The 13,450-nt window shown below is 38.4% G+C and overlaps 1 protein-coding gene across 9 annotated transcripts in view; it reads right to left on the bottom strand.

Moving 5' to 3' along the window:
* Positions 1-13,450, bottom strand: part of EYA4 (EYA transcriptional coactivator and phosphatase 4) — a 252,650-nt gene that overhangs the window by 191,265 nt on the left and 47,935 nt on the right. The gene's annotated exons all lie outside the window — the stretch shown is intronic.

Here is a 13,450-nt window from a genome sequence, read left to right as displayed (position 1 = left end):
ATAGATACTGTGTAACAATAGCTGCCATGTTAGGTTACAGGGAAAATGGAAGAGAAAACACGTTGAAAGAGCCCATATGACACCAGCTCACTGTGTGTGTTCCGTAGACTGTAGCAACTACCTTCTTGGTCTGATCAGTCCCTATGCTTATCTCCTCCTGGCAAGTGCTTATAGGTCAGGCTACCATGTTTCAGCTGCTAATGGAGGATGTTTTCTCACTCAAAACTTCAAAAAAGGACATGTTCATTATGCTCAACCACTCATGGAGGGCACAATGCTCAGCAGTGGAAAGTCAAAGAAGACCATGCATTGAGCCCCCTTTGCTGAATGTCATTACAAGTTTTAACAACCAACTAGTAGCTAGCATGCATTGTTTGCTTACCCTATGCCAGGTACTATTTGAAGTGAGTTATAAGTTGTTTAATCCTTACAAGGAGCACTTCTCACCACTCCTTTCCTATCGCACTGGCCTCTTAACTGGTCTTCCTACTTCTGACCTTGTCCTACGTGGTCTATTCTCAAAATGGCAGCCAAAGTGTTCTTGTTAAAACAGTCAGATGCTGTTACTGCTTACCCAAAACCCACCAGTGCTTCATCTCACTACAAGTCATAATAATGATCAACAAAGACCTACAAACTCTGGGCCACACTACCACTCTGAACTTATCTCCTACTTACTTGCCCTGTTCCAGCAGTAGTAACTCCTTACGTTCCTTAAACATATCAAGCACTTTCCATCTTGAGGCCCTGCATTTACTGTTCCCTCTGCCAGGAATGTTTTCCCCCCAGATATCCTCACTGATCGGACCCCTACCTCTTTCAGGTCTTTACTAAACTGTCATCTTCTCAAAGAGGTCTTCCCTGACAATTTTATTTCTCCACTCTTAACCTGACCCCAGGATTCTCTATCCTCCTTCTACCATTTACCACACCATCTATTTTACTTACACTATTTGTTGTCTATCTTCCCCACTCCACTGCACCCAGAATATAAACCTAGGGACAGGAATTTTTGTTTATTCATTTACTGCTATTTTCCCAGTGCCTAGAAAGTCCTGGAATACAGGAAGTATTCATAAATTATTTCTTGAATTAATGAACAAACTCTAAAAGATAGATCAATTTTATCCCTACTTTACAGGTGAGAAAAATGGACGGGTATATGAACTTGCAGTAAGATACAGAAGCAGGATTAAAATTCACACTCTAGAATGCACACTTGAAGACTATGCCCTTCTACCTCTCAAGATAAAGTTCATGACCCCCTACCATGATGTACACAACCCTCCATAATCTGGCCTGGCCTAGTTCTCCAGACCCATCTCCCAGCCCACCAACAGCACAGAGCTGCTTGTGGTGCCCAGGGCATGCCACCATGTGTCACCCACCTCAGCGTTCGCAACGCTAGCTCTTCCCAGTTAGCTCTTCAGCCTAAACGTTCTTCTTTTCTTCTTCCCGCTACTTCCCTAGCTTGCCTACACTCACATCTCAGGATCTGGCTGGGAATATAAGAGAAGGAACATCTGCAGAAGTTTATGTGTTCAAGGTGTGGGAGAGGTATCAGTGCTACCAACAATATCATATAAACCACTCTTGTTCCTTCAAGGAGAATATACATTCATTCATTCATTCAGCCAACACATTTACCTGAACCTTCTATACGAGGTATCGTGTTAGACTCCATGGACCCCATGAAGATGAAGGAGATAAGTCTTCCCCCACCTGAGCCCTGCACCCACTCCGCCCCACCTCTGACTAGGAGTTAACGATCTCGTACTAAATTTAGTGCCATATAAATTTCACATGAGTGTTATGAACAAAATATTACCAGAGCTGTGACACATGAGCGACCACTTCAGGATGCAGTGATAAGGAAAGACAACAGAAGGAAGTCATATTTAGTTTAACCTAAAAGAACGGATTGTACCGTAACATTTATATTTTATATTAAATGAGAAGAATATTCCTCCTAAGCCAGATCTTAAAAGATGGAATAAAGTGAAATATGCTCTTTTCTCTCCAATTATAGAAACTCAAATAATTTACCGTTTCTAAGCAAAAATTTTATCATAGCCCAGTAAAACATTCAAAATCTCTATAACTGACCCCAGGAATGGGGAAAGGCAGAAAGGATAGAAAGAATGGAGCCCGGTCACAGTTACCATCTTGGAAGCAGTACAAAGGGAGCCTACAAACACTGACCTCTCCAGTCTTATAACACTGGTGAGAAAACACAGGTCTAGCTTTGGCACTGGCCTCCAACCTGGACTTTTGATGCAGCTGGATTGTCTCTGTTTAAGTGAGTATCTGAAATAATTAAACAAGCCATAGTCAAATCACCATGAAGAACGGCTTCACTGGCTCCAAACAGAAGAGATTACAAAAAACAAAACAAAAAAATTAATATATCTAGTTCTACCAAATATAAAAGTAATCTATGTTGCTAAGAAAAAAAAAATCACTGAAAAAACACTGAATACCAATATGCTTACACTAAGCACGTACTAGGACCAAATGCAACATCGTGCAGTGCAAGCCCGCATTTTATAATAAAATTAAGAATCTAAAGCAAACACATAAAAGCAAATAAAACTATAGAGCGGCAATCTGCAAACTATGCCTTGTGAGTCCAATCTGTCCCACCTCTTGTTTTTGTAAAATAAAGTTTTGTTGGGGGTGCCCGAGTGGCTCCATCAGTTAAGCGTCTGCCTTCAGCTCAGGTCATGATCCCAGGGTTCTGGGATGGAGTCCTGCATCGAGTCCTGCATCAGGCTCCCTGCTCAGTGGGGAGTCTACTTCTCTCTCTGCCCCTCCCCCTGCTTGTGCATGCACTCTCTCACCCCACCCCTCTCCCTCACAAAAATAAATAAATAACCTTTAAAAAAAAAATAAAGCTTTGTTGGAACACAGCCATATTCATCCATTTACATACTGGTTAGGACTGCTTCCACCCAACAACAGCAGAGTGAATTTAGCTGCAACGCAGAACGTATGGCCCACAAAGCCTGAAATATTTACTAACCAGCCCCTTATAGAAAGAGTCTGCAGATCCCTGGATCAAGCTAATAATGTAAATCTTTTATCTGTAACTGGTATAGCTGATATAATACTTCTTGACTATAGAAGACTTTTAATTCTACAAACTTTCATAAAGCTTTTGATTTAATAAATATAAACTTATCATCATATGGTGATAGTGTTGTCATCTGTTCAGAAAGATTCAAGATCTTAGTTTTTAAAATCTATAGCTACTTGGGATTTACTATAAACAAGTACATAGTAAGTTGCCATGTAAAAGTACGCATTCGTGTGTTGTATGTATATATGTTCTTAAAAGTTTCAACTTCATTGTGGCAGCTAACAGCCAGGCTAAAAAATTAAAACGAGCCAACTAACCGTTTTTTATGAGCAATTTGTTTCTAGAATGTCAAGGTTTCTAGTTGAATAAAGTCCACATTCATTCAGTTGTGAAACAATTATTTAATGAATAAGCTGTAAAATATCTTATGAATTTTGCTGCATGAGAATACACAGTCTCAATTCCAAAAACCAACTCACAATGCACTACAACTCTAGTACTAAACTGAAATCTCAGGAGCTCAGATATTTTTATTTCTGCCCTGTTCCAAGAAGAATTGGGCCATGGAGTCCTGACAGTCTTCAGTCTGGTCTCCCTCCCTGCAAACTCCCCACTGTAACAAAACTTCCACACAGCTGCTAGAGAAAGTTTTGTAAACAAACAAAAAAAAATTCTAATTCTATTACAGTTAAAACTCATTTCATTGTTCTCCACAGTTCACACACAAAAAGGTGACAACTCCTTCGCCAGCCATCCAAACCCTTTCAAACTTTGGCCTCTGAGTCATCTGCAAAACCATCATTTTGCACACATCCTCAATTTCTGGAATATTCCCCTCCCGTCCTATGCCAGCTAAGTCTTAATATTACTCCTCCAAGAAGTAAACCTAATGCCTCGCCCCGTCTTTCTTGCCAGAAGTTTTGGTCATGCTCTTCTGTATTCACATGGTTCTTGGCACTTGGAGCTCCATGAACGCAGACAGGGTTACAACCCGGTGGACTGCGTGCTCCTTCAGAACAACAGACATGTCCTAATCATCTGTCTGCTTCTGAAGTCCAGCAATCTCCTCACCTAAAGTGCAAACTGACCAAAAATCTGTTACACAAATGAATGTGTCAATGACAATCAACACAATAAGTCAAGTAGAACATAGTGGATAAGAACTTGAATTCTGGGGGCGCCTGGGTGGCTCAGTTGGTTAAGCGACTGCCTTCGGCTCAGGTCATGATCCTGGAGTCCCTGGATCGAGTCCCACATCGGGCTCCCTGCTCAGCAGAGAGCCTGCTTCTCCCTCTGACCCTCCCCCCTCTCATGTGCTCTCGCTCTCTCTCTCATTCTCTCTCTCTCAAATAAATAAATAAAATCTTTAAAAAAAAAAAAAAAAAAAGAACTTGAATTCTGAAGGCAGGTCCAAATCCCAGCTTCACCACTTACTGGCTTCCACATAATGCAGGTTATTCAACACCTCCAAGTTCAGTTTCCCTCAGACATACAACAGAGATAAAAAGAGCATCTACTTTATATGGTTGTATTAAGATTGAATAAAAGAAAGCAAGTAGAATATTTAGCATGGTGCCAGGTATGCGGTAAGATAGCTATTATTATCTCATATACAGCTATTTTCATTCCCCTTGTATTAGGATATTGCTCTTTTCACAAAATTAAAGAACAAAAAGAACCCTGAAGGCATCCAGGAATCCACTAAAATCTTGATAATCATAAAAGTCATATTGGTGCGCTAAGGGAAAACCTGGAAATTCAGAATGTACACAAAGGAAAAAACTCACCAGCCAAAGACAACGGTGGTTAACATTTTCATCATGTGTTATTAATACAATAGTATAATGTTTTAAAGATAAACATTAATTCATCATGTTTTCCTTAAGGAATTCCTCTCTGAAGAGTTCTTTAATGAATAGTTTACATATTTAAAGTTTCTTATCAAGATGTTTTAATATACTCTTATGATTGTAATAATTGCACACGTTCCAGAACCCTCATACAGAGCATAAACACAAACACACACATCCTATTCATCAGCATGACTCACATGGATATGCCAGGCTCATTACAGTCAAAAGTGTATAAAATATGAAACATATGGTAAGAAAAGTCAAGACCCAGCAAGAGATGGCCTTCAGAAAAATGAGGTTTCTTAGAATTCTGCAAAAACTTTGCTTTTAATTTTACAAGTACTGAAAAAAAAATAATAATCGGGACATACAGAATACAGAAGGCAAACAGAGCAGTGTGGTCATAATCTATTGTGTTCATCAGAAGTTTTAAAAGGCTATTTCGTGAGAAGGTACTCATGATACTCCTCCATTCTGGCACTTCCACCAGTTAAAGCGTGTCCAAAAATGAAGCAGCTAGTACAAGAATGCATCACTCCTAAAAGAAACCAAGTTACATTTTGTACAAGTATTTGTGATTAATACTGAGATCAACCAAATATTGGCCAGGAAAAGATACTACTTCCTGAAGAAAATCAGGTAGCTTCAGCCACATATTTGTATTCATTCTGTTATACTCATTACATTTACACTGAATAAGAGATGGGAAGAGAACCGAGAATAAACTATTAATATTCATCATATAAATTTCTCTTTGTGGTGCTATCGTGAAGGATATCTACCATTTCAATAATAAAAATATCACTATGGGATTGGGCTTGTGTCATATAGGAGAGATAGAATGAAAAATTTTTTGAAAAGTCAACAAATATGTAGGATTCTAATGCATATATTAATTTTTATGATATTACAGAAATAGGTTAATGATTATTAGAATTTTTTGTTTGCATAATTGCATACATTACTGCACATATGTGGTTTACTTTTTTTTAAAGATTTTATTTATTTATTTGACAGAGAGAGAGAGAGAACAAGTAGGCAGAGAGGCAGGCAGAGGGAGAGGGAGAAGCAGGCTCCCTGCCGAGCAGGGAGCCCGATGCGGGGCTTGATCCCAGGACTCTGGGATCATGACCTGAGCCGAAGGCAGCCGCTTAACCAACTGAGCCACCCAGGCGCCCCTGTGGTTTATTTTTTTAAATTTACTCCCTGACGTTATCAGAATTCACACCTTCAGTCTGGGATCTCCAATCTAAAATCCCACACTTGTTATTCTCTAAGTCTTCCAGACTGTGCCCTGCCCAACTGATGCTGATAACCCAGGGAAGAGTCCTGCCCCACTCTCCCACTACATAGAAAGCACTGTTGAGAAACCTTGTTTATAGCTCTATGGTTTATCTCTCACCTCCTACAGGGCAGGGATTCGTGTGTTTAAGTGTCTACTGTAGAGGCTGGTGCCTGGCCCCTAATAGGCACTCAATGAATGAAGGTGTTGATACATTTATTAGGTTGAACCAAATGAAATTATCATTTTTGTAAGTCAAAAATGATCAAATAGTGGTAGCTCCATAAAGTCCAAAATACTATCTTTTAGCAAATGGTTAATTACCAAGTGCGTACTTGGGAGGCAAGAACAGTTCTAAGTAATTTACTTATATTAATTAACACACTTTTCACAAACACGTCCTATTGCAGGTACTTGTATTTTTCTGATTTTGTAAATGTGCAATCTAAGAAACAGTGTAGACACAGTGTAGTTAAATAAACCACCCAAGGTCAAACAGCCAGTACATTTCACATGGGGATTATTAACCACTGTGCTATAGTCTTTGACATCTATTTTTTTGAGCAAATAAACAGTATATACTGAAAGTATCAGCATAAACTTAAGATATTAAAAATTAGATTTTCTAGTTGTTTCCACTGAAAGGTCCTAAACACAATGACATTCCAGTAGCAATGAGCACATCTAGAACTCTGATCTTGTTTATAAATGTCTTTTCCAACCAAAAGAAGCAGGGCTCCCTGGGAAAACTGGCTGGTTCCAGATCTAGTTGAAGGGGTAATACAAAGCAAGCCTGGGATATCTTACTCTGAAAAGTAAAGATGGACTCAAAACTTTAAGTGGGGTATGTCAAAAGGACACAGGAGTTGGCTTGAGAGGTACCCACTTAACAAATTCAGGACAGTTGCAGTATCAAAAATAATGACTATAAAGGATTAAAACATGTTTAATTAGAAATAATCCATGAGACCACAGTAAGAGAAAAGAGGTAGACAGGTCAGAGAAGAAAGGTCTTCTTTACAGAAAAATGGCAAATAATACATGTAGAAGAAATAAGAGATCTTAAAAATCACTATTTTGTAGTTCTCAGGGTAATTGCTAATTCAGGCACTTACCACTAGTGGATGCAAAACCCCTGTGAAAGGCTGTTGGGTCTTCATGCAGCCTGAAGGTCTCTGCCCCCCAAAGCTGGTGAGCAGACACCATGATGCTGGGCTTGGCCTCAACCCCTCACCTGTTTACAACTTGATACGCCAGCAAGAACTTCTATGGACTAGATGTTTAAAGAAACCCTTCCTAGTAAGGCAGATGTAAAAATGTTGTACTAAAAGTTAAGTATCTTTTAAAGCATGGCTGAGATGGCAGGAAAGTAAGGGAATTCCTCAGAGGACAAAAATGAAGACTGGAAAATTTGGAAGGGTTAATGACCACAGGCTAGGGTTTGCCTTGGAGTCAGTCAATCCCCAGTGGACTCAAACTTGGGTTTAAATGAGGCAAAGCTAGGAGTCCAAACAGAATGAGATATTAAGATCTAGGACACTCACATCAAGGTGGGATCCTTGAATGGCTGCCTCAGTGATGTAGTAGGAAAAGCCTCATCTTGCAGAGGGCAGTGATAGGGCCACATGCCTATCCTGACCTTGACTTAGATGGGAAAATAAGATAAAACTTTCTTGAGAATTCCTAACCACAAGCTCACAATCACTCAATTTGAGAATCAAAGTTCATGCTACATGGGTTGCCAAAAGAGCCTAAATCAAAATTTAGTTTAAATTAACCCCAGATGATAGAGCTTCTAGGCATCTGGCAAGAGCAAATTCTAATTCTGTGAAGGAACATATTTTAAATTCAGGTCCCACAGGATTCTCACAGATAAAGTTCAAAACAACATGAGCTCAAAAACAAGAACACAAACACTAACCAAAAGAAAGCTGGTTATAGCTAGACTAATAAAACCAAATAGACCTCAGGGCAAAAGGCATTTGATAAAGATATTAACATATACTGATATAAATTAACTTTTATTAACTTAATTTACCAGAAAGAATTAACAATTCTAAATATGCATGGACCCGGTAAAATAACTTTTTTTTTTTTTAAGATTTTATTTATTTATTTATTTGAGAGAGAGAGAGAGAGAGAAACAGCATGAGAGGGGATAGGGTCAGAGGGAGAAGCAGGCTCCCCGCTGAGCCGGGAGCCTGATGTGGGACTCGATCCCAGGACTCCGGGATCATGACCTGAGCCGAAGGTAGTTGCTTAACCAACTGAGCCACCCAGGCGCCCCCCGGTAAAATAACTTTAACATGTATAAAGCCAAAGTAGAATTGTAAGATAAACCGATAAATCTACCATCACAATGAGAGATTGAAACACACCCATCTCAGTAATTAAGAGAATCAATGACACACTACACACCCACTTGCCAAAAAAATTGATAAGTTAATCACTAAAAACCAGTAACATGGAAGCTGTGAGCAACATAATATGTCTACTTTAATGGACATACATGGATACATATTAGATTACAAATGAAAAAGAAAAAAAGCCAAAGTGCTGAGAATGGTTAGTCACTTAGGGGAGATAAAAAACCTACCCCGTATCATATAAATACTGTACTCCTGATTTCCTTCCAATCTTTCCTCTTGAAGATTTTCTTATCTTAGTGCTTAGGGTCACAAAACTTATAGTCATCACTGACCTTCTCTTTTCCTCCCACCCCACACCCTATCCATTAGCTTATCTTATGGGCTCTGTTTGAAATAGATTTAGAATCCTAACACTTTTCATCACTTCCACATCTACTACCCCAATCCAAGCCATCATCATCTCCTGTCTGAATGACTGTAATACTCTCCTAACTCGTCCCTCAGATCCTTTCCTGTTCTCCTATGGTCTATTCTCTATCTAAAATATAAATCACAGTATGTCAAAAATATATGCTCACATCTTTCCAAAGACTCCTCATCTTCCTCAGAGTAAAGCCAAAGTCATGACCAAGACCTACAGATTTTTGGCCCCATACCACCTCTCTGATATCACATCTGATCTCCTCCCTGTACTCATTCTGCTTCAAGCACCATGGCCTCATTTTGTTCTATGATCATGCCAAGCAAGTCCCCATCTTCAGAGTGTTGCATGTGTTGTTTCCTCAGTCTAAGGGTGTAATAGCATGTTCTAGCATATACTCCCATGGCTCATCTTTTCACTTCCTTTAGACCTCTGCAAGGAGGTCTTCTCCTAGAGACTTCTTTGATCATCAACCTATGGAAAAATGTATGCACACCTCTTTTCCCATCACTTTCTATCCTATTACTCATCCTTGCTCTTTTTCCAATAGCTGTAGGACACATGTATATATTTATTTTCTTCCTTCTTTCCTTCTTTCTTTCTTTCTTTAGAATATGAAATATTTGAAAGCAAGATCTTGAGGTGTATTTTTTCCACTGGAGTATTTTCAGTGCTGTAACAGTGTCTAGCACATAGTAAGTCCTCAGTTAATCTTTGTTTAATCAAGTCATCAGTAAATAATAAATACAATATAGCAGAATAAACAAAAACCATAGGTTCAGACAGACTTGGATTTGGATCCTGTCTTTGCCACTTGCTATGTGAATTTGGGCAAAATCCTAACCTCACGAAGACTCCATTTTCTCATTTTAAAAGGGGAATGTAAATACCTAAATTGTAATTATAACTTTTTCAAGGATAAAAACTGCATGTATATACAAATATTTAATGTATATGAAAAATTATATATCATATATAAAGCCCTGTGATTTATAATTAGTAAATGCTCAAGAAGCAAACATTAATTTTATGTAACTTGGAAAAATCTCTTTGATCACAAGTTTTCCATGCATGGCGTATTACAACTGAAAATATTAACTTTGACTTAACAATAAGGAAACAAATAAGTAGATTAAAAATTAGGCCAAAAACCTCAACAGACACCTTACCAAAGAAGCAATACAGATGGCAAATAAGGATAGGTCATTAGAGAAATGGAAATTAAAAAGAGATGCTACTACACACCCACTAGAATGACCAAAATCTTGTAACACCAAAATCAACTCTTATAATACCAAATGCTGGTGAGGATGTAGAGCAATAGGAACTTTCTCATTCACCATTAGTGAGAATGCAAAGTGGTACAGCCACTTTGGAAGACAGTACGGCAGTCTCTTACAAAACTAAACATATTCTTACCATACATTCCAGCAGTCATGCCCCTTGGTATTAACCCAAAGGAGCTGAAAACTTATGTCCACCCAAAAACCTGCATTTAGATGTTTACAGCAGCTTTATTCATAATCGCCAAACTTGGAGGCAACCAAGATGTCTTTAAGTAGGTGAATGGATAAATATGCTGTGGTACAAGCAGATAATAAAATATTATTCAGGGCTAAAAAGAAATGAGCTATCAAGCCATGAAAAAACATGAAGGAACCTTAAATGCAATTACTAAGTGAAAGAAACCAATCTGAAAATCCTACATACCATGTGATTCCAATCATATGACATTCTGGAAAATACAAAACTATGGCGACAGTAAAAAGATCAGCAGTTGCCAGGAGCTGGGAAGAAAGGGACAAACAAGTGGGGCACAGAGGACTTCTAGGGCAGTGACAAAACTCTGTATAATATTATGAAGGATACATGTCATTATACATTTGTCCAAAACTACAGAATGTACCACTACAAGAGTGAACCATAATGACCCCAAACTATGGACTTGGGGCAATTCTGATGTGCCAATGTGGGTTCATCAATTGTAAGAAATGTACCCTCTGGGGAGGGATGCAAATGATGCGGGAGGCTATGCGTGTGCCAGGGTAGGGGGTATGTGGAAAATCTCTGTACCTTCCCCTCAATTTTGCTGTGAACTTAAAACTCAAAAAATAAGTCTTAATAAAATAAAAATGTTAAAATATTAACTTTGAAACCATTAAAAACCTTTAAATATATTTAGAATTATACTTACTATCTGGTGGAGGATGAGAAATGTTCACTCACACTGTCTAGGTATATTATGCAAGAGCAGAAAAAAATTTACCCTGGATATTCAAATAAGTGAAAAAGTTAAGAAATGTTTAATCAATGCAGTGTTGAATAGTCTTTTTTAAATGGCAAGATTGACCTCTTTTTTAATAATAGGCAGTTTATTTCAATGCTGAGTGACAATATAAAATGCAAGTGACCAAAAATATCCTCTTCTTATTCTCTAGCAGACTAAAGCATAGTGTGGGTTCCACATTGCTAATTCGAGTACATGTAAATCACTTGCAAGGATTAGCTTGTGAATAGCCTACCTATGAATACTTTACAGGTAAAAAGGACCTTTCTAGTTTAGATGATGACAATGATAAAGGTGATCCCCACAATGCCATAACAGTTATATTTACAGAAAAATTTATGGCTTAGAAAGCACAGTCTCACTCTGCCCCCCTTGGGACAGGCAGGGATGAACATTACAGGTGAGGAAGGAGGCTCAGGGGAGTCAAGGTGCTACAGACAAAGTGACAGGTTAACTGGAATACTGAGATGGGGGCTAGGAACCATTTTTCCACCCCGAAGTCAGTGTCCCTCCTAAAACACTGTTGTCTTTTCTTGTTCTTTCATAAATTATAACCATAGTATTCCATCATCAAGCATTTCTGAGAGATTCTTGGTAACAAAATTTACCTATCTCTCAAGTATTTTACATATAAAAAATGGAAAATAAAGTCAATAAAATACATTTATATTATATATGTATATGTATTATATACATACATGCATTTCATTATGTATATTATATACACTTTACTAAGTCCATATGCATATTTGTGTGTGGATTATAATAGAAAAAAATAGTGCTACAGGTGATATGGCCTCATAAAAGACGGTATTATTCCCTTTCAGGGCATATATTTTTTTAAATAAGTAAAAACCTTCACATCTTTTAATGGACTTTTAGATAAAAAAAAAAAATAGCATAGTTCTCTGATCACAGATTGGAAGGTGAGGTAATGACAAAGACAGAACTGAATTTCTACAAAATAAAGTGAGAGAAACTGAGGACCCTGTGGACAAAGAGAAATTCAGAATACCTAGAGAAGATGTGGAGATGCAACAGGGATGAGAGAGAGACCATGGGAATCTGGAGCAAGACAGAGACCTCCAGGGAGAGATGACCAGTGACCACTGATGACCACTGAATTTCTATAAATTGGGTTGTGTGACAGAAGGTCTCAAGTTCTTTATTAAATTTATTTCACTGTACTCACTCTAAAACCTCCTCCAGTTCATAAGTATCTGCCACCGAAACTGCCTTATGATCACTGGAATAGAGCAGCAGTAACTCAAAAATTTGTGGGCAGTGTGAGGCAAAGCTATGTGGGAGAGAACAGTGCCCTCCTGGTCTAAGAGCCATGTTAAAGATCCGGACAAGAGCAGAGAAGAAGGCAGCTGTGTGGACTGACTCATGAGCACAGTGGCTCCAATCTGCTGATTTGGGAAAGCTGGAAGATTCGGGGGAATAGAAGGCATTGAAGCTACAAACATGTGGGGTACCACTCCATTGTCTTGTCCGCCCTGTTCTGCTCACTGACCTGAATATGTGTTTCTCAGACTCTAAGATCTGTTAAGAGTATGATCTGCAGAGTCTAATTTAAGAAATATTAAGTAATTAGGTTAAATAAATAAATGTTGACACTTGTGGATCAGTTGGCACCAATAAAATATAATTAAAAATGCAAACCACAGTACTAAAATTTCAGAGAGGTACTTAGTTATAAGGTCATGGGTCATTCACAGGACCCAAAAATGTGCACAGTAATTGTTTGCTCAAATATATAATACTTTAGAAGTTTTTCTAAAGAACTTGAGCCCCACTCCCTCAAGAAATATACCTACAGATCCCTAGGTGTACAGATCCCACCATGAGAAACACCGTTCTGTATTATTTCTCAGTCATAATGGACATAGAGTCATTTCCATTTCAGAGGCATCCTGTCCTCCAATCCAACCATGACCCAAAACTCACATACACTTCTCTTTCTTCTAACCTGATTTCTAACCTAATCACTTTAGTAGAATCATACTCTTACCTATTTCCAGGATCTCTACATATGCATGTCAAGTAAGCACCTGTGAAACAGTCATTCTATAAATTCCATAGATGGCACCATCCTACAGGCTGTGATAGATAAAGAGTAAGGCATGGGCCTGCCTTAAAGAAACTTAAAATTGGGC

Source organism: Leptonychotes weddellii, chromosome 8, assembly GCF_054177405.1.
Source record: "Leptonychotes weddellii isolate Sample4059 chromosome 8, ASM5417740v2, whole genome shotgun sequence".
Classification (NCBI taxonomy): domain Eukaryota; kingdom Metazoa; phylum Chordata; class Mammalia; order Carnivora; family Phocidae; genus Leptonychotes; species Leptonychotes weddellii.
This window is presented reverse-complemented; position numbering and strand designations above follow the sequence as displayed.